The sequence below is a fragment of the Podarcis pityusensis genome (genome assembly GCF_964106645.2).
Source record: "Podarcis pityusensis genome assembly, chromosome: 7".
NCBI classification, from domain to species: Eukaryota; Metazoa; Chordata; class Lepidosauria; order Squamata; family Lacertidae; genus Podarcis; species Podarcis pityusensis.
The window spans coordinates 62,817,254-62,839,370 of NC_138031.1; the positions used below are offsets into that span (position 1 = coordinate 62,817,254).

General features: G+C 44.6%; 1 protein-coding gene across 3 annotated transcripts in view; it reads right to left on the reverse strand.

The window, feature by feature from the left end:
- The window catches only part of TMEM170B (transmembrane protein 170B), a 92,981-nt gene that overhangs the window by 57,813 nt on the left and 13,051 nt on the right, over positions 1-22,117 (reverse strand). The window contains exon 4 of one of the 3 annotated variants that reach the window (XR_013988932.1): positions 4,194-4,880. The exons of 1 other annotated variant lie outside the window; for it this stretch is intronic. The gene's annotated coding sequence lies outside the window, so the exon portion shown is untranslated. Of the gene's footprint in view, positions 1-4,193; positions 4,881-11,454; positions 11,714-22,117 lie in introns of those variants that run through there. One more of the 3 variants, XR_013988933.1, reaches the window with a different exon arrangement.

The following is a 22,117-nucleotide window of genomic DNA, read 5'->3' on the forward strand; positions in this document are numbered from 1 at the left end:
TTACAAGAGTTTCATCCAGTTCCACAGGATTTCACCAGGAGCGGAAGATCAACCAAAATAGCACAGAAATGCCATAATAACAATAACATCAACACTAATAAAAAATTTAAAAAATCAGAGAAGTACCAAGAAAGTCCAACCACCATTCAGGGGGTTCACATTGTGAATCAGGATATTCTTCAAGAAAAGCTATAGGGTGGGGGAGATCTAATTATAGACCAGTAATATTATCTTCTTTTTTTTAATCAGCCAAACAACAACTAAAGTTAGGATTCAGAATTTGTATCAGTTCTGCACTTCTTTACATTTATTTATAGCTGCATTCTCTCCGCCTAGGTGTGGAACCCCTGTATAAATTAGAAGTTTTTATTGAACAAATGCCCCCCCACTCACACAACCTAGAGCTGGGCATGAATGCTTTCATGATACTTCACTGCTGCCTACAGTATGAAATCTGAGAATTTAAAAAAACTGCTCAGTAAATAAATTAAATTGAAAATGAACAACATAGAAACATAGGAAGTTGCCATGGTCCATCTAGCTTAGTATTTTGTCTACACTGACTGCCAGTGACCTTCCAAGGTTTCAGATAGGACTCTTTCTCTACCTGGAGATGCTAAGGATTGAACCTGCGACCTTTTGCACGAAACGCACTTGCTCTGCTACTGAGCTACAGCCTTGCCTCTTCTTATTACCTGAACCCAGGGCTTTTTTAAAGGTGGTGAAAGAGGAAGCATTGGGGCACCAATTATGGAGGGCAGGTGGACAGGCTCCCTGCTTTTCTCAGTCTATGTAGACTTCTCCTTCTGGAATACCAACATTTCTGGTTACTATGATGTATACAACATGCGCCCACCCAAACAAATGCTCTTAAGAGTGTGGTGCCATTTTGCAATGTACACTTGAACATTGAATATATATTCAAACACAGGCCTTGGATTTTTGTTGAAAAGAGCTTCCCACATTTCTTTGTCCTTCTGCTGAAAAATCAGCAAATGAAGGCCTTCAAAATGTCAGCACAAAATAATTCCGATATAAACAAAATGTATTGGCGTGAATATTATGAAATGAATGCTGGGGGAAGCAGAGTGAGTCCAGCGAAATTATTTGGCATTATTTAGCACCATCTTCTGGTGAAATGATCGTATTGTGGGGTTTTGGTGTGTTTCTTTTAAAGCAGAGACATCCTATTTTGCTCTCAGGCTATTTAAATGCAGATAGCTACTTAGGCCAGGGAAGGGAACCTGTGGCCCTGCTTCTGATGTTCAGCTCAAACTCTGTCCCAGCCAGCATAGCCAATGCTCAGGTGATGGCATCTGAAGACCAACAACATCTGGAGGGGATTAGGTCCCCTTCCAACAGGCTAAAAACGATACAGCCCTAACCTGGTCTGAAAGAAGTAAGTCCTCTTGAATACAGGGCTGGTTTACTTCCAGGTAAATGGGGGAAGGATTACAGCTTTGGACACTTTATACTCCCCTCCATGAATCATATAATCTGAGAGCAGGTAATAGTCACTTAAAATAATAAAGCAGCACATCAAAAAACAAAACAAAAGGGAGAATTTAGAGAGCTGTGCATTAAAAAAACAACAACATGCCTGCTATTGTTTTCAGACAAGGCTGCTGTTAAAAGCAAAGCTTCAACAACAACCGATGGAAAAAGGCTGGATGCATCTTTTCCTTTGGACTGATTGACATGGAAGTAGGGGGTGTGGTGACAGACAGCAGCCAGCAAAATGTCAGAAAAGCCCACCTACCAATGTGCTTCAATGCATCCAGTTGAGCAATACCGATAGAGAAACCAGCAGCTGCTTTCACACACCAGACACCTCTAACAATTTCCCAGCACATAGTGCTTGCTAGAGATTGCTCCACTTCTGGATTATGCTTTATCTTGAGCTCTCCTTCCTCCTCTCCTCTTTCCCTTTTATTTCTCTTCTTCCTGGTCTCCCTACCTTATTTTCTACCCCTTGCTTTCTCCCCTCTCCTCTCCCTGCATCCTTGCAAACACTGAGGGAAGAGGGCCGCATGTTTCTTCTTCATTGGCAATCACTCGTAGCCGAGTAAGATTGTCTTCCATAAACACGGTTTTAACAATGACTCCGTAAGTGACTATGGAGGCCAATTCTGGACCCACACGTCCTTCCACAGTGGGGACATTGGTTCCCGGGCAGGAGCTGATCACGGTGTGGATTTGCCAAGCGTGCCTTCCTCTTAGCATGTTTCTCCCTTGCGTTCTGAGTTCGAGTGTCTTCAAAGTCCATGACACCTTTGGTCAGTGGCGTAGCGTGGGGGGTGCAGGGGGGGCCGGCCGCACCGGGCGCAACATCTGGGGGGGGGGGCGCTCGCACTCACAGATCTCTGCCCCTACCGGGTTAGGGGGCGCAAATTACTTGCCTTGCCCTGGGTGCTGACAACCCACGCTACGCCACTGCCTTTGGTAAAGGCTGTTCTCCAACTGGAACACTCGCATGCCAGTGTTTCCCAGTTGTCGGTGTTTATATTACATTTTTTTAGATTTGCCTTGAGACAGTCTTTAAACCTCTTTTGTTGACCACCAGCATTACACTTTCCATTTTTAAGCTTGGAATAGAGTAGTTGCTTTGGAAGACGATAATCAGGCATCCACACAATATGACCAGTCCAACAAAGTTGATGTTGAAGAATCATTGCTTCAACACTGGTGATCTACAGTGGCATCTACAGGCAAGTCTGACCTCTGCAATAGAGCCTCTGGAGTTTGAATGCTTCCAGACTGTGGGCGCTTCCAGACCGTCACTGTTGCAGGTGGGATTCAGTCCCATGCTGGCAAGTTCAGGTTGTGTAATTATGGCTGATTGTGAAGAACCAACCTTGACCCTGGAATCATCACCCGAGGCCCTTCTTTGTGTGCCTCCTCCACAAAAGGCCTGGAGGGCGGCAACACAAGAAGGGGCCTTTTCTGTGGTGGCTCCCTGCTTGTGGAATGCTCTCCCCAGGGAGACTCACCAGGCACTTTCATTCTAGATCTCAAGGTGCCAGTCTGTATAAGTGCCTGCCATCAGGTGATGACTCCAAAGGCAGCTGATCATTCAGTAAACAAAAAATGCTATTCTTCAAAGAAAAACACTTTTTAAAATACAGCTACATTTATGTAGTCATCATCAGAACAGCCTCAGAAACTAAACAAGACTGCTGTCCCTTTGCAGCCCCAGGAGCTGAAATGCACCTCCTCACCTAATGGCCCTCCACAATAAATCAAGAGCTTTAGCTGATTCATCTACTAAGCAGGGCTTCCCAAACTTGGGTCTTCAGCTGTTTTTGGACTACAACTGCCATCCTCCCTGACCACTGGTCCTGCTAGCAAGGGGTGATGGGAGTTGTAGTCCAAAAACAGCTGGAGACCCAAGTTTGGGAAACACTGGTTGAGACTAAAACCAGACCCGGCCCAATAAGAAACATCTTGGACGTTCACAACAGCTACATATTCTAAACAGCGCTCTGCTGCCAGTAAGTGGAACAATGGCCCTTGTGCCTAGCTCAGAGAGCTGCCAAAACCAATATTTAGTGCTAATGTGTATGCTCCCACTCCTGGCTCAGGGACAGCTCTCGAAAACAAAAGGCTTCTAGAGCTGTGTAGTCCTTTGTATGCCCCCCCCCATCCCATGCATCTTAATCCACACACAAGCCTCTTTTTCAAAACCCTGGTTATAAATATTCACAGAAGCAAGGGGGGTAGGCAGGAGGAACAAGGTGACAATCAAAAATCTGTGAGAAATTTATTATATTTACACACACACACAAACACACACTCATATATATTTAACACAGAGAATGCTCAGCTCACAAAGGCCAATGGAAATGCCTTTATTTGGCCCAAGCAATTCTGATCTTGTGCTCAAGCATATGCAGCCATGGCCCTGCCTGCACAGTCACTTGGCTCTTCATGCTGTGGCCTCCGGGCTGAGATCTGCACATTTAATCCAGGTAAGCCTTAAAGCATTTGTGCTGATTCCAGTATTGTGACCAGGCCATGCAGAATTCCCTGGAGATTCTGGTGGCAGATGGGAAAGATAGGAAGCTGCACTGTCCATTTTCTGACGAGTGGCATAACATGGGTTGGCCACAGGGGTGGTTGCCTCAGGCACAAAATGGTTTGGGGTGCAATTGAAAACAGCTTCTCCATGCGAACCAGGAAGTGACCTCTCCAGACAATGGAACAACTCTTCTTTTATTATCTTTGCGGCTACAGTCTTCTGGGTGACACAGGCACCGTTAGGCAGTTGAATGCACATGCATAGTCCATCTGTTCCCCTCCCTCTCACCCTTACTCCGCACAGCTCCAGGCGCTAGCAACCCACGCTATGCCACTGACTACTTGTCCACCTACTCCAGTATTAGGGGGCAGGCAAGAGACCCACCATTTGCGTTGTATCTGTATGGGTGATGATTTTTTTAAATTAAAAAACTAGGTTGCATCTGGTGTTCGTTCTACTCAGAACAGACGCACTGAAATGAGTTTATGTGGCTAAATAAGTAACAAAGGCCTATGAGTTTCAATGGGCCTGCTCTGTTTGTTGGTGGCAACACATAGGTCTATTTCTGAGTTGCTCTGTGCTCTCTCTGTGTCTGAATTTTGGGCTTTGATACAAATGTCTAGAATTCCCCCACCCCATTGGCCAAAGTGGATGAAAGTACAGAAGACGAGCCCTGTCTGAGTCATTCATTCTTAACCTGAAGGTTCATTTCCACTGGAATGTGCATGGTTGTCCTTCAGATACGTCTCGGTGTGCAAAGCAGCTTCTTCCTGTTTGAAACGGTCACCATCTGCTGTTGTGGAGAAACATTTCCTGCACGTTAGTTCCAACCACCTGAGTTCATGCAGTGCTGCCTGCAAAGCTAAGCAAAGGGGAAATGCTTTTGAGGAAACACATCATACGTCATTCCTAGAACGTAGTGTCATCTGTGATGGAAATGAAGTTCTGGCCACCTGCAGATAAAAGAGTATTCCCTAATTTTTTTAATTTTTTTTTTTTTAAAGAAACCTTCCATTCCACTGCCATCTTTTAAAATCAAGGATGGAGAATGCTGCTGGACTCCCATCAGCCCTAGTCAGCAAGGTCAATAGTGAGGGATGATGGGAGTTGTAGTCCAACATTCAGATGCACCACAGATTCCCTATCCCTGATTTAAATAAAATATGTTTGAGGCTGCAGTCCTATACCTACCTACCTGAGAACAAGTCCCACTGAACACAATAGACTTATTTTTGAACAGACATGTATATTGCAGCAACAGGGGGACCACACACACCCCAACAGCCCAGGGGCACCGACTCCTGGGGGCTGAACCCCATTGAACCCTCTGATATTTGTTAGTGGGGGGCTGAGACCCCTCAATGTTTGTCTAGGTGTCATGCACAAGGTTCCATGGAGGAGGAGAAGCCCCTGGCCCGTGGTGGCGGCAGGAGGAGGAGGAGGAGATGGAGGAGGAGCCACAAGCCATGAAAGCCGAGCTGCTGCGTGACACCCGGACGTCAACATCTGGGCTTCACACACAATGTTGTGACATTGTGCACGGCACCCGGATGTGATGTAATGATGTCATGAACCACTACCAATCTCTTTCCTGAGTCGGCGCACCTACAATAGCTTATGTACTCTCATCTGATGGGTTGTGCACAAACAAGCTGAGGCTTCTCCTACACAGAAGCCGTCACTGCTCTTTCCTCTTCAGCCCCTGCTCTTTCCTCTTCAGCCCCCTCCTACGAGATAGTGGGGTAGGGGATGGGAGGGATTTGATTGGCCCATCCCTCACCTGAACAGACTCCAACACGTCCTGCTCACCCATTTCCAACAGCTCTGACCATTCCTCTTCCCCTTTGCCCTGGCTCCTGCCTCACAGCTGGCACCAAACCCCATAAATAGCTGGCCGCCTCTCCTGGGCCAATTCCCAGGCCTCCTGCCTCTGCCACATGCTCCTCAGAATCACTGCCTCTTAGCCTAACCTACTTCACAGGGTTGTTGTGAGGATTAAATGTGGAGGGGGAGAGCCATGTACACCGCCTCGAGCTCCTTGGACAAAAAGGTAGCCTATAGATGCAACAAATGAAGGATATAAATAAATAAATAAATAAATAAATAAATAAATAAATAAAATGACTCAAGGCCAGAGGAATTATTTTGGTGCCTGAAGCAGAAAACCTCAGAAGTATCTCTTCCTCTCCCAGGAAAAAGACAACAGCAAAATATTAAACAATTAGCAATTTTCTGCCCTTTCGTGACACCCAAAACCAGCCACCTGAGGGAGACACAACACTTGAGTAGTAGCAGGGCTGGACTGGCAAACCTACTTTGCTCAATCATTTTATGTTCCCCCCAAACATTGCAGAATACTGTTTGCAAGAGGATTGCATGGGCAGGATGTGCCTTGGCCCCATATACCTGAAGGAGCGTCTCTACCCCCATCGTTCAGCCTGGACACTGAGGTCCAGCGCCAAGGGCCTTCTGGCAGTTCCCTCACTGAGAGAAGTAAAGCTACAGGGAACCAGGCAGAGGGTCTTCTCGGTAGTGGCGCCCTCCCACCAGATGTCAAGGAAATAAACAACTACCTGAAGCCATCTGAAGGCAGCCCTGGTTAGGGAAGTTTGATGTTTTGTTGCTTTTTTATATATTCTATTGGGAGCTGCCCAGAGTGGCTGGGGAAACCCAGCCAGATGGGCAGGGTATAAATAATAAATTATTATTATTACAATTGCAGGCGCTCTGGTGAGGTAGTGCTATTCACCTGACCGCCATGTTGCTGCTGCTGCTTACCGGGAGATAGCGGGAGAGGCAGCGGTGAGATTGCCTTTGCTGGTGCATTGGCCCACCCTTGGCCTCCATGCTACCCTGCCCCTCCCCTTCTACCTCCCAGGAAGCAGCATCAATGCATCTTGATGGAGGTCCAACCGCCCACTTACTGTGTGCCTGTAACCGTGCAGTCAAACTACTGCCCCTGTGCATTTCAGTTGTTGGGTGTGTAAACACTAGTGCAGACAGTCTGAAGATCAACCGAAACATTCACTGTCTGTTCTCGCAGGGTGCAATTCGGGGACCCGTTTGTTTATTTATTTTTAACCTGGGCCCATCCGCTGAGCAGGTTGGGAGAACAGATTTGCGACCAGAAGGCTACCTTCGCATACTCCTTTGAGGCCAATGTAAATAACGCAAGGCCTAAGCAAAATGGATCTATCTATTCCTCCCCTGCGCCGCCCCCCACCCCCCATAATAAAAGGAGAAGTTCCTGTCATTTTGCTTTGCTTGCCTTGGACCCCAGGTCTTCCATTGTGTTTGGAAAAAATCACAGCATTCCAGCACAAAGAAACAGAAAGCTGCCGAATGCCAGCCAAGTCTTTCAACAATCCTCTGCAAGAGACTTGCTGGCAGAAGTCAACCCAAGGAGCTCCCCCTCTCCCCTCAGGTTTCCTGCCATTGTTATTGCAGAGAGACTGGAATTCCACCTAAATGGATTTGACCCTTTTGCTAAACAGCCAACACATATTTCCCTGATTACTATATTCCCGTTTTACGAAGGGGACACGCTGCGTGTGGAAGAGGAGGAGGCGGAGGCTGGAGGGAGAACCATAACCTTAGTATATTCTTAGACCTGGGCTTTTCCAAACAGGTCATTGTTGTTCTTTCTTCTTTGCATCAGAAGAGCAACAGCTCGCCCATCTGGCCAGGAGGAAAAATTTCAGCCTGCCTCTCAACAGCGGACCATAATGCGGGAGTCCTGTGCATGGTGGAAAATGCAGTGGCCCTCGAAGTTATGATCATTGGCCACAGTCCTGAAAAACAGAAGCACCTGCCCATTGATTTCAAGGGGAGAAAGCTAAGCAATTGCCTACCTACTCTCTGATTTTTTAAAAAGTCAGTAGGAAGTATCCCCCCATTCATATTTGTGTCCTGGCTTTCTTACACCATGGAAACATAGCAGGAATGGATGGACCTGTCAGTTTCAGTTAGTTTCTTATTTTCCCAGCCTTAATTCAGTTCTCCATATTCCAGAGGTTTAAAAAAACAAATCCTCATGAAAATTCATCAGCCTGTCAGTGCAAATTTCTTCTCATAAACACATTCTTGTATGATGTTTTGACTATGATGCACATTTTTGCAAGCAATTTTCCCTAATCGAACACATTTTTGTATGCTATTCTCACTAATATATGCACTTTTGTGCACATTTTCCCCAGTAAAAACACTTTTCATACATATTGTTTGGCCGAAGAACTGCCTTGCAAAATCAGAGATGTGCAAATCTTGACGGATAGCTGTATTTCAGTTCATGTATTCAAGAAGTGCAAATCAAATCAAATTTGGTTTTCATTAAAAAACCAAAATGAGCTTTTCCTCCATCCCAAAACCTGAGGAAGTTGATTCCCAAGCGGTCTCCTGCACTGGTTCAAAAGACTACTTGCTGGAGGTGAAACCACTGCTTTGCCCCCAAACTGAACCCCTCACTGAACCCCCCCCCCAATTAAATGCCATTGCATTATTAAACTGTAGCAGCACTGTTATCTTTGTCAGAAGTGTTGGTTCAAGAATCCAAACAGCTGAAGTTGTAAAGGCATTTCAATATGAGGGAAGTGTTTTAGATTTATGGTATGCTCACCCTCAAACTGGCAATGAGAACCAGAAAACCAACCGAAAGGGTTTTTGTGTGTGTGATAATGCTGATATCCAAGTGAAACAAAATGTAAGGGGTCAACAGCGAGTCATCGCACAGCATGAAAAATTCATTCTGAGGTCGATGACCATTTTCTCCATTTCCAAGGTTATTAGTAGCATGGAGAACACATGTCAGAAAAACTGATGCTGCCAAGTCCCCTTTTTCTTCTTAGCCCTGCTGAAACCAATAAGATTGCAGCGATAAAAATCTGGGCCCTTTAAATAATTTTTTAGAAGCTATTTTCTTGTCCAGCTGGTGGAAGGGATAACGAGGGTCACATCCTTTAGATTCTCTTTTATTTTCCTTTGGTACAGGATGAGTTCAATCAAATGTGAAATATTCAAACATCCCATCCAAGGAATCTGAAGAGCCAACACAATGCACTTTGAGCCAGAAACAATGCCGCGCGTCCGTCTCTCGGGTGCCTCCTCTCTCCACAACAAGCCTCGTTCTGTCTTGGCAGGGCGCACCCTTGCAACTCCCTTGTCAGAATGTCAGATTACATGTCGCTACAGAAATAAAACTTGATTCAGCCAGCCAGATGGTATACTGGCCGCAACAGTCCCATGGTGCAAGCCCTGCCAAGCTAAACTGACAACGAACTTTCTCCTGTCCTCTTTCTCTGTAGTGTGTGCAGTGAAGCTGCCCCTAATGCGTTTGCTCGACCTGGTGAATTTCATGATCAGGTGATGGCTTCCTGCAGATGCCACCAGAAGGTCTCTTCTGCTCAATGGAGCAATTGGGCCTTCAGTTCTGTGGCATCTGCCCTTTGGAATTCCCTCCCCTTGAATAGCAGACTGGCGAAATCTCTGTGGGGCTTTTTTTGGCACCTCTTTCAACAAGACTTTTAAATTGAGATCTTCCCCAGCCTGCCTCTATTGGAATTGTTTTTTTAAAAAAATATTTTTATTTTTTTAATGCTTGTTAGCCACCCTGAACTCCTTTGGAAGAAACGGCAGGATATAAGTTCTGTAAGGAATCCTAATCATTAACCTGTGTGGAAGTAGCTCTTAAATCTGAACGGTCTCCCTCCCCATTTAAGAGCAGGCTAGCTACAATTTTTCTCGTGTTGCTGCGACTGAATTGGTCAGTCTTAGCCTGAGTTTGGAAGGAGCTCTCTTCACCCTTCTCCTCCTGCATCTGCTGCACTCTGTGCATGTGTGAAATTCATCGTTGTCTCCCCGATAGTTCCAAAACCAGGAACATAAGCCTTTCCTCTTGCGTGTCTTGAACCGTGCGTGCATGTGTTTCACTAAAACTTCCAAAAACGAATGCCATTCTTCTTTGCCAGGCACCACACAATGCTTTCCTGAGCAGAAGGGATTTTCTCTCCCCCACTTTTCAGCAGCTTGAATCTCTGAAGGCAGAACAGGATGTCAAGAGGACAAGAACTCAAATGGTGCTGGCTGGTCAGGAGAGGCCATACAAATCAAGAATGCAGCACCCCCCCAACCCCCAGGGAAATTATTTACGCGCCTGGACCATAGGATAAACCAAAGGCCTGGCTTTAAGCAACTGCAACAACAATAGGTCACATTCCAGAAGAGCCAAAAACAAATGCCGCAGCCAAAGAACGAACGAACGGATGAAAATACACTCAAGCATACAGGCAAGCAATCGAGGATCTCTGTCTGGTGATCATGTTTGGCGCAATCCAAGAAATGAAACCTAAACCCCATGCCAGGCCTTCCCAGCAACTGCAGCTTTTCAGTTGCGTGTGGCAAAGGTCCCAGCATGGCTCAGCAATTTGTAGCCTCCACGTGCTCCGCCCAGCAGTGAAGGAGAAAACACAATGTTCAGAAAATCTTTAGCATCCTTGGAAAACCTGGATCACCCACTCTTTGGACTGTTTGTGTTCCTTTGGTCGTGTGATGCCCGTTGAGTATTAATTTCCAAAGGGGAACAAAAATATTTTTGGGTTTGTTCCCATCCTCCAGGGAAGGGAAAGGGCAGAAGCACTTAGAGGTAATTAATGTAAACTTATTTCTCACTTCTGGAGCTGATCTGCGGTATCTCCCTTTTAACATTTCCATCTCTGTTTCTTTTAATGGTTAATCCATAACTTCTGCAGATGCCAGCTTCCTTTCGTTGATTATCTATATGCTTATAATAAACAAAGGCTTGATTCCAAACCAAGCTTTTTCTATTTTCATTATTGCGAAAATTATTGAACACCGCTGCTTCCCTTGAGCATGCAGTCTTGGATGACCTAAATCAGAGAAGGCCTTCTGGACTACAACTCCCATCATCCCTCACTGTTGGCCATGCTGGCTGGTGCTGATGGGAGTTGGAGTCCAACAAGATCGGGAAAACCACAAGTTTCCCTTCCGTAACCTAAATCAACCAGCTGTGCTGATCTTCTCAAAGCCTGTGATTCAAGAATATAATGTGGTTGCCATGTCAAATTGCTGGATAATTATGCCTCAGTATCTTGGAATGCGACTGTAGGACTTGGCTAGAACATAACTTGTCATTTAGGAGGTCAACCTGGACTCCAAAAGACAATCTATATCCTGAAGAAATTGATTGTTCTGGAGGATTTACATGGATCATAGAATCATAGAATTGTATGAAAATATGTTGATGCTGTAATTATCAGCATCACAATTGTAACACCAATCTTGTGTCAGAATTGTGGCATCTTGCCTGATACAACATATTCAAAAGCATCCCATCATTCTATTGATCACCATGGCCCTGATGTAAAAAAATTGTTAAGAATTTCTCTCTTTCACTACCGGGAAAGGAAAATCATTACTAAACACCTGAGCCCTTTGTCCCTTTTTATCTTTATTATTCACTTTCTCAATGGAGGAGAATATTTTCCCAAAATGAAGTGGGTGAGTTCACCATCTACTACACTTGGTGGATAATCAAATCCATTCAGAGTATCGGAAATTCTTCCTGAAGAGCTTTAAGCACTCATTCAGTATTATAAACATATGGCGCAATTGATAAAGCACGTGTGGTTTCCTGCTGCTCTTACACAGGTCATCCAGATGTTAGGGAACAATTGCAGTCATCTGTAGAAATGAAGGAATGAACATTAAAAAATACCCCAAAACTGCGGGGCAATGGCAACATATTTCTGATGCATGAAATTATTATTATTTTCTTGCACGTGGCCACAGAATCTAAAAGGCAGAAAGCAACTCATGTGTGCTTCCCTGAAACATCTGGGCGGTCACTGTAGGAAACAGTATATTAGGCCAGATGGACTTTTGATATGATCCAGGGGAGGTTTGAAAGGAATAGGTGTCACAAACCTGTGCCAATATTATCCAAGACTAGTGCAGGATAGCAACACCATAAGAAAAATACTGTAAAGGTAAGGTAAAGGTACCTCTGACCGTTAGGTCCAGTCGGGGACAACTCTGGGGTTGCGGCGCTCATCTCGCTTTGCTAGCCGAGGGAGCTGGCGTTTGTCCTCAGACAGTTTCTGGATCATGTGGCCAGCATGACTAAGCCACATCTGGTGAACCAGAGCAGCAGACGGAAACGCCGTTTACCTTCCCGCTGGAGTGGTACCTATTTATCTACTTGCACTTTGATGTGCTTTTGAACTGCTAGGTTGGCAGGAGCAGGGACCACACAACAGTTCACCCCGTTGCAGGGATTCGAACCGCTGCCCTTCTGATCGGCAAGCCCTAGGCTCAGTGGTTTAGACCACAGCGCCACCCACGTACGTGTACGATCGTGCAAATAAACCTTCAGCAACCATCTCTCAAGAAAGCTATTCAAATTATTGTTGTTATATGGTGTCTGTTTCTGTGTGTTATATGCTTGCCATGAAAAAAGGATGATCCATTCCAAATCAGATTAAGATCTTTATATGATTAGGCTTTTCTTGTTGATTTCTTTATTCTCTTTCCCCCCATTGTAATGATGATGCAATATGACTGACTGTTTCCCCTTTCTGCCCAATTTCAGTTCCCAGCTTCCCAACAGAGGGATGGATTTCTTGGACCTTCAGTCGTGTGGGTGGGGTATCTGACAAATCACCCCAGGCAAGACTTCTCTTCCACTCCTGGTATTTTGCTTTTATTGGTGAGTTGACCATAACTGACATCTGACTTGCTCCTGCCTGATGGTCAGTGTCTGGGCTGTGAGAGCTTGTGCTTCTGAAGCATCCTTGGCATATGACCAAGCAAGATGGTAAATCCAGCCATATCCCCCATTAAGTAATATGTTTGTGACATGTTAAGATGGAAAGAGAAGGTCAGCTTTCAGTTCTTATTCTATCGTTGTCAGGAAAAGATCAACTAGTTTAACCCGGTCATGACCCATCTCCTGTTTGCAGGAAGTAATTGGACAGATAGTATTACAGGCATTCCTGCTTCCACACAGGTGTTGAGCCAGCTGCTGCTGCTGCTCCCCATCTGGCAAGGGGCTAGCAGACTCAAGTCTGAATCACCCACTACAAAAGTTGTTATACCTTAGGGAAAAAAGTTTGATATTTAATTTTCCTATTAGGACTGCAGCAAGAACTGTGGCTTAGTATTGTGGCCAAATGACACATTATTACATCAGGCAGAGTTAATGGGGTGCCCTCCAGTTGTTGTGGAACAACATCAGTGGTCATGTTGGCTGGGATGATAGGAACTGGAGGCCCACACAGCTTGAGGACACCATGTTGGCTGTCCCTGCATTGAACACAGCCATGTATGGTATATATTTTATCTGTTTCCTTTTTCCATCTGAAAGCAGACTCTGATGTTTGACTCAAAGTTGTCCCTAGCAGCTGATATTCATATCTGGATAACCCTCTTGAGACTGTAGAAGCTCCAGAAAAAAATGCCCATAAAAAACCAGTACATTTAAGAAGAGGGCTCTGGGTTCTTGAACTCCCTTCTGTGCTATGTTTCCTTTCTTTTCTTTCTTTCTTTCTTTCTTTCTTTCTTTCTTTCTTTCTTTCTTATTTATTTATTTTTACACAGGGGAGCTTTCAACAAGGATTGAAATGCTGCAGAAACAGCAGAGCTGTAGTCCACAATATTTCTGATTGTGCAGACTTTGGGTCCCTCAGATGGGAGATTTATTGTGGGTGTATTTGTGACACAATCATACTGTATGAGTGGGGGATTTATTCTGCTTCAGTTTGTTCTGCAATGACGCCCCAATGTCACAACATTATTGCTGCCTGGAGAGGCACCGCAAAAGCAGCACAAAAATAAGCCAGGGCTTACTTTTGTAGTAATAAAAAATTACAGGATTTCAGCAGAAAGTGGAAGGATATGCACAGATTGGAAACAAAGCAGTGTGACCGTACCAAAGCATCTAAAGGCACAAAGTGTATTCAAAGTGGGACTGTGTGTGACCATCCTGCTAGCATTGTGAGCACAAATCATCATGGATAAGCAATAAAAAGGGACATATGGAGAGGTCCTAGCTCTCAATACTGAATTGATGCTTCTCTGGGAGTCCATTGGAAACAAGCCTCAAGTGTGCCATGTCACAAGAGAAAACACCTGGAAAATCACTATTTCTCATTCAGATGGCCTCTGTGGGGGGGGGGGGTTGGGTCCCATTTTTGTTGCACTTTAGTGCAAGAGTACTCCTCAACTGGGGAATAAAGTGATTAACATTAGGGAAGCATTACAGAACTAATAAAGCAGAATGTGTGAACAGTCCAGTATAAATCCACTATGAATACGTTTCTGTAGCACCAGTGATATGTTCCAGAATGCACCTGCAACCCCACCCACACAAAAAAACAACAACATAACAGTGTGAAGGAAGCACACTAGTTTCCAATGGCATCAAATTGGTTTTCAGTGGAAATGAACTAGCTTAACTGGGCATGAGTTGTAACATCAAGCCTCACAGAACAAGGCTTGGGCAATAGCTACCTGTTTGAATACAGAATGTTCTGTGAATCTCATTGTCTTTCTTATCATCATTATTTAAAAAACCACTACATTAATATCCGACTGATGTTCTGAAGTGTGCCACAAAGCCTCATTCAGAGAAATGATCAAGAAAGTACATCTAGATCTTGCATTTTCCAACTACCAGCAAATGTTGTTCTGAAATTGATAGGAAGAATCAGCCCTGTTCTTTTTGTTACTTGACAGCAGCAAGACCTTGCCAAATCGCCCTGGGCTTCCCTTGGAAGTTTCCACAGGAAACTTTAATGATGTTTACCGAACGGATTCTACAGGTCGTTCTGTCCAAAAAGTTAGGAGCAGGACTTCTGCAAGTGCATGTTTTTATCAGAGTCGTAAGGAAATAGGTCAAACTTCCAAATAATTCTTTTTAAAACCATCTGAGAAGAAATGTGAGTGGGAGCAGCAACAGAAAGATGTTGTGTGGAGCACTTCTGTTCTGAATACAGTACTCTATTCCGTTCCTCCTCACCATTTTCCATTCCTCATTCCTCCAAAGACAGCATCCTGCATCCAGTGAGCATGCTCAGTTCTCTGGGGGGTCCCTCTGCTTAGTACCCCCCCCCCCATTTTTGTTCTTCAGCAAACCTGGAGGTTTCTCCAAGCCAGCAGATGCCTCTCATCTAGCATGCAGGCGGTGCTGCGTGGGCTGCATCAGTTTATGCACTAAGAGGAATTAAGAGTTTGCTACTGGTATATATAACCACCCAATTAGATATGATAAAGTGAGATATGGCGATAAGCAGTGCTTTGTTTCTTTAAGAAAAGAAGGTGCCGGTACTCTGGGCAGTTGCCCTGGGTGCAAACTTTTCTCAGGGTCAGGAAAAACAATTACATGCAATTACATGTCTTACTGGAACTTCATTAAGATCTGGCCATGCTTGCTGGGGTTGATGACAGCTGGAGACCAACATCTAGAGGGCACCACACTAGTCCTGTCTAGCATCATCAAGAACTGCTTGGAGGACTTCTGCTGGCTGAGAGGTCAATGGCTCTGAGGAAGAGGACCCCCTCTAGTGGTGCTATACCTGTGGAGGTCCATGCTGGTCAGACCAGGACACTTACAGGTTTTTCACAGGCTGTTAAAGATTTCTATTGGTTCATTACTAATGGAACTTATTAGTCACTTTTACACAGTCTTTTGAGTGAAAAAGGAAGCAGCTGATAAGGGTGGGTGTTCCATCTGTTTCAATGACTCCTCTGGGCTTATTCCATTTTAATATCTGTTAAGAACCTGTTTATAGACTAAAACAGTGGGATGTAAACTGCAAAGCCCTTGAGGTATTTTGAGCAGGTAGGGTTTAATAAGAAAACACGTAAAGAAACAACAGAGTTATCCTAGGTGTGGAGAATAAGAACATATAGCTCAGTTGGTAGAGCATGAGACGCAATCTCAGGGTTGTGGGTTCGAGGCCCACACTGGGCAAAAGATTCCTGCATTGCATGGGGTTGGACTTGGTCCCTTCCAACTATCAGGTCAAAGACCCATCTAGCCTAGAATTCCATTCACACTTGTGGCTCCAAGAAGCTGAGACAGTGGCCACACCCCAGGAGCAGCTTTGACTGGCCAGCTAAATCAGGTGAGGGTAGCCAATGTGTCTCAAACCCTCAGTGAGTTAGGGACTTTCTCTGCATGTGAACACAGGCTCTGGAAGATTGAGCGGATGAAACCAATAGGGTCCAAGAAAGCTGGTCTCGTCAAGAAAGCTGCTGTAGAGGGAAGTGAGGGGCAGGTGGAGCTCTTCAACCTGGGAAGGTAGTCCATCTAGAAGGTAAACTCTGGTCCTAAACCTCCACTGCCTTGAGGGGCATCTTCGGGAGAAGAAAAGGCTAAGGAGTAAACCCTACACAAATCTGGAGTGGAGTCCTTAAGACAGCTTGATGGTGCCTTGTACGACTCCATCCAGCAACTCTTGCAGCTAAGCTGGTGCCAAATATATTGCTCTGCTTTCCTCTGGACTACATCAGCTAGACCGAGGGGTGGGAGGGGGGTCTTGTCATCTGGGCAGACCAGGACCCCCATGCACACTGCCCAGGCTTGTGTCCCAAAGTCACTACAGTGCTGCTAATGCAGCGGTTTGGCTTCATCCTTAGAGGTGCACCCCATTGCCTGTTGAGACAGACGGAGGCTGCCAAGAGCTGGATCAGGCCAGTGGTTCCTTTAATCCAGCATCCTGTTTTCATGGTAGCCAGCCAGGTACCTATGGGAAGCCAGAAAGCAGAACCTGAACACAGCAGCACTTTCCCTACTTGCGATTTGCAGCAGCTGGTATTCAGAGGCATACTGATTCTGACAAGAGAGGTAAAATCTAGTAGGGCTCTTCTGATGAAGACACAAAACTTGTTGAAAAAGATGAATCACATTGTGACCGAATCCTGTAGGAGCACTGTCACTACATAACATGCAAACTATTCAAATAAGCTATGAGATGAATAGAAAGTTCAGTGCCTTGCATTTGATGAAAATGAAGAGGCAAAGTGCACCACCTAGTGACAGATCTCCTACCCTACAGAGCAAAATGCTTAGTTAAACTGATCAGTTGAAGCTAACAGGTCATCATCATTTTTATTATTCAAATTGCCTACCAGGCATGTTATGTACCTTTGTGTAAAACATCTTAATAGTCAAATCAGTTTGTCATCTACACTGATGCTCTACTCAAATGTAGACTCTTCCACATAATTCCAGTAACCACTACTTATGCTACTGGAAAAGGATCCCTACCTGCCAAATTGGCTGTCCAGCCTCTGTTTATGTGCTTTCATTGAAGGAGGGCCCCCACTTCCCACCATAGACTACAGTGGTACCTCTGGTTACGAACACTTCTGGTTACGAACTCCGCTAACCCAGAAGTAGCTGCTCCTTGTTGTGAACTTTGCCCCAGGATGCGAATGGAAATTGAGCGGCAGAGGCGGGCGTGCAGCGGGAGCCCCCATTAGCGAAAGCGCACCTCAGGATAAGAACGGTTTCAGCTTAAGAATGGACCTCCGGAACAAATTAAGTTTGTAACCAGAGGTACCACTGTATTCCGAACAGGAAGAGCTGCTTGACAGTGGGCCTTTATCCCAAAATTTAATCACAGTCTGCTTCTATGCTATTTCCACCCTTTACTTTTAATCTTGCCTTCTGAATAGAGAACAAATCTGCTCCATCTTCTTGTTTTTTCCCTATTTTGAACCACTATCAAATCAGTGCCACTCACAAATGGCCATTTTGTTCCAGAAGTCGATGTAAAACTGGGAATTTGGTCTGTACAATTTTTTTGGAACCATGTGATATATTGAATGAACTCTGCATGGAAAGGAAGAGCCAGTATCTCCAAGAATACCTCTCCCCACTGCGATAATGGTCCTAGATCAGCTAACAATCAAATAATGGACTGGCCAAGACATGGGTTGAGATTTTGTGTCATGGTACCTGCTTTATGGAACATTTCCCTCAGAGCTGAGGCCCTTGCTGGAAACGTTTAGGTAGCAGGCAAAGACTTTTTGGGAAGATGACACAGCCTTTTGTTCTTTTGTATGTGAATTGTCCTTGGCTATTTTTATTATTCATTGCACAGATTATTAAGGTGTAATATGAACTCCCCTTGAGCACCAATTATTAGAACTGTGTTTAAATGAAGTTAAAAGAATTTAATGTGTAATACTATAAGATTTTTCAAGAAAAGCAGCTTTAGGTCACCTGGCACACTATGCATTTAAATTACACACTTCCAAATCCTGGGAACTAGTTTGTTATGGGTGATAGGAACTATACCACTAGAAGGGGTAAATTACTATTCCCAGATTCTTCTGGGGGGTTGATTTAAATGTATGGTGTGCATATTGCTTGGGGGTGGGGTGGGTTCTCCACCCCCCCCCAATCAATTTCAGGGAGTGAGCTTGGGGGGGGTGTTCCATAGTACAAGCGAAGTCCTTGCACAGGGCTTCTGCTGATGGGTCTCCTTGAGTGAATCCTGCCTATCATAATGGAAAATACCAAAGCAGTTCCTTCAAAGTAAAAAAAGGAAACATTTCAATGGAAAACATTTATTGTTCAAGAAGTTATTTACAGGAAATTATTTACATGGTAGTTTGTACAGACTGAGAAATTTAAAAAGCTGCTTTTATAAAAAAATATACATTTACAACATATTATACACAAAAACGTTTTATCCCTTTTTCTTTAGAGCTAAACTATTATATAAAACATGCAATATACGACAACACATTAGGCAGCATATATCTTAAAAGGATAATGAAAACATTACCTTTGTACAATATAATATTCTACAGAATATGAACTTATAATTTAAAAATGGTCCTTCCCATTTCAAGAGTTCTTACCTTTTGGTCTGACTCCACAATTCTCACCTGGGCAAACAAGCATAAAAGCCACATACTGCATGCACTTCAGTACACACCAGCACACCCATTCATTTCAATGAAGGAAACAGCTCCTTCCATTGGATCAGACCCACACTATTTTATCTGTGTTTTACAAATGCAAATGAAGTTTCATTCATGTATGTTTTTCCAGTTGGAGCAGAAGAAAGGGAAACATCCTCATTCATTTCACTATTCCTAGACACACAGATTATTATTTTAACCGTTACCCCAGAAGTCACACTGTTTTTTGTGCGCTCATTTTTTGCCCGGAGGGGCAGGGGGGAGAAACAGGTAAAGCAGATTAGAAGCAGCCTCTTTAGTTGGGCCACATGCTGCAAACAAATTGTAAATGACAAATAGGAATTTCCACGTGTCCTTGAGGCTCTCCATATATACAGCTAACGGACTGATGCTTACTTGACAGAACAATGTCTTAAAGAAATATCACTTCCTTATATCAAAATGTGTTCAGCATAAGTGACCAAGGCTTAAGTATCTTGTGGCATGTACATGTAGCAAATAAAGCACACACACTCCCAATGCCATTTCTACACAGAAGTGATTCAGGGATATAAAACAGCTGTATGTGCAACGTATTTGCCTTCCCCAAACTTACATATTGTTCATTTGTCAACTTGCTAGTGCAAGATGTCAGTTAAATAAAGACTAAGGCTGTGCACACACATTACTGTTTATTCTGCATCAAGTGTGCTCCTACTGCTAGTTTTTGAAGCCACATTGCCCACAATCCTTATCTATCCTGTAGCTGATTAAGCAATGCTGTGCTTTGATACATTTTCCCCAAAACCAGCTTTGATCAGAGTACTTTCCATCAGCTACGGCAGGTGGTCCAGCCATGCCCTTATATGGACAGGGATAGCCTAACTACTATCCTCAATGCTCTGGTAACTTCTAGGTTAGATTACTGCCATGTGTTATACTTGGGACTGCCTCTAATGATGGTTTGGAAACATCAGCTGGTGCAGAATTCAGCGGCCAGGTTGCTCACTATGGCAACATGATTTGAGCATATACCGCCAATCCTGGCCCAACTACACTGGCTGCCAATTAGTTTCCTAGCCCAATTAAAAATGCTGGTTTTGACCTATAAAGCTCAGGACCACAATATCTCAAGGATCACCTCTCCTCTTATGAACCAACCCCAACCCTGCGATTATCATCCAAGGCCCTTCCTTGTGTGCCTCATTCATGAGAGGTCTAGAGGGTAGCAATTCAAGAATGGGCCTTTTCTGCAGTGGCTCCCCACTTGTGGAATGCTGTTCCCTGGGAGGCTTACCTCAGGGGTTTGCAAACTAAGGTCCACAGGCTGGATCTGGCCCACAGACAGTCTGTGGATCAGCGTGGGCCGTGGGGATTCTGTTCATTTTTTTTATGCACCACCATTTTCCCCTGCACATCCCCCCCCCAACAGCTATGGACTTGCCCTGTGGCCCGCCGAGGGCTACCAGGCTATGGCCACCACCCTGCCTGTGGGAGCTCTGGGGAAAGAACGCGAGGAGCCGCCGCCGCACTACAAGCGCACCACCCGGTGAGCTCCAGCCCTGCGGGATGGGCTGGGGGCGCAGTGAAGAGGTGAAACTGGAGGGCAGCTGGGCGTCCCAGACTGGAGGGCCAGCTCCCAGTGGACCTGAGCACAGCCTGCTGTCAGAGGCAGCGCCCGGTGAGAGTCATCGAGGCCAAAGCACCGGGGAAGGGCTCCTGCTTCCCCTTCCTGGGAGAGGGGGAAAGGGCCAGGGGTGCTCAGATCACGGGTCTGGGAAGGTAAGCGCAGTGGCTGGGGAGGAGGACTACTTGCCCCCCTCGCCTCTTTTTCCAGCTCCCCCCCATGCCGCTTCTCTGGCCTGCCACAAGGTCTGGGGGACAGTGGACTGGCCCGCGGCTAAATAAATTTGCCGACGCCTGGCTCACCTGGTACCTTCGTTACATATCTTTAGGCACCAAGCAAAAACATTCCTCTTCTCCCAGGCCTTTGGCTAACTAAACAATCTATGGCCTTTAAAACTTTGGGGGAGTGGGGTTACTGTTTTTGTTTGTTACAATACTTTTTGTGTTTTTATATTGTAAACTGCCCTGTGATTTTCACATGAAGGGAAATACAGAAATTTTATATGAACAAACATTTTTCCTCCATGACTGAATCACTCACTCAGCAGCTTATAATGCACAGAATGGTATTTTCTCCTCACACTGCAAACATTTATTGCAGTTGTGTGTGTGTGGGGGGGGGGGAAATCACTTGATCATTGTGTTGAGCAAGCACATACAGAGCAGGGAGGATTTTAAAGCAGCTTATAACCAGAATGTCATTTCATGTGCGGAGGCTATCTGATTAGCCTATAATTTTCAGTGCCATATGGAATTGAACAGGTGCCTATGATGCACCTGACCAACAATTTCTGGGATCATTTAGAACATCTCAGATAAAGCTACAAGGTTTTCATTCCTTTCTCTCCAAGACAAGCACTTCTCCCCCTATTAGGCAAATTTAAGGGTCTGAGAAGAGAATTGTTCATAAGCATCATGGAGCAAAGTGGCAGATTCATGCTCTTGTAAACGAAAGGGCACAAACTACAGAAGAAAGCCGTATATGAAAACATTTAGTAGCAATTGCCAGACATATGATCCAGAATGCCTTCAGCATTGCCAATGATCACTTTAGAAACATCTTAGCAAAAACTCAAAATAAAAGAGTTGGCCTCAGACAGGTAATGTCCCCATTTCAAACTTCAATAATTTTATATTAACTTAAAATAAGTTTTAACTTTAAACTGTGTTCATCAAACCTATGTGGTGGTTTCTCAAATGTGTCCGGACACTTTTCTCTTACAAATCTTTGAAGTAAATGTACCAATCTGATTTGCATAGAATAAGGAAGAAAACCTGCAGTTTGTTATATGCTGGGAGCTTTCTCCAGCTTGCCCCACATTCTTATATCTCCAGCTTTTGAAGTAGACAGAAAATTAACTATTTCACATATTTTTTGCTTGTTACCTCTTCACTTGTTCACCTTCATTAATCTGAATGGAAGAGGAATGCACTTGCCTCAGGAGCCATACAAAAAGCCATTTTTTTCCAATATTGTGGCCCCTATTCATTGTCTCTGCACCTTCAGTCACAACTGAGTGCTAGTTTGGAAAACCTGGAGTTCTA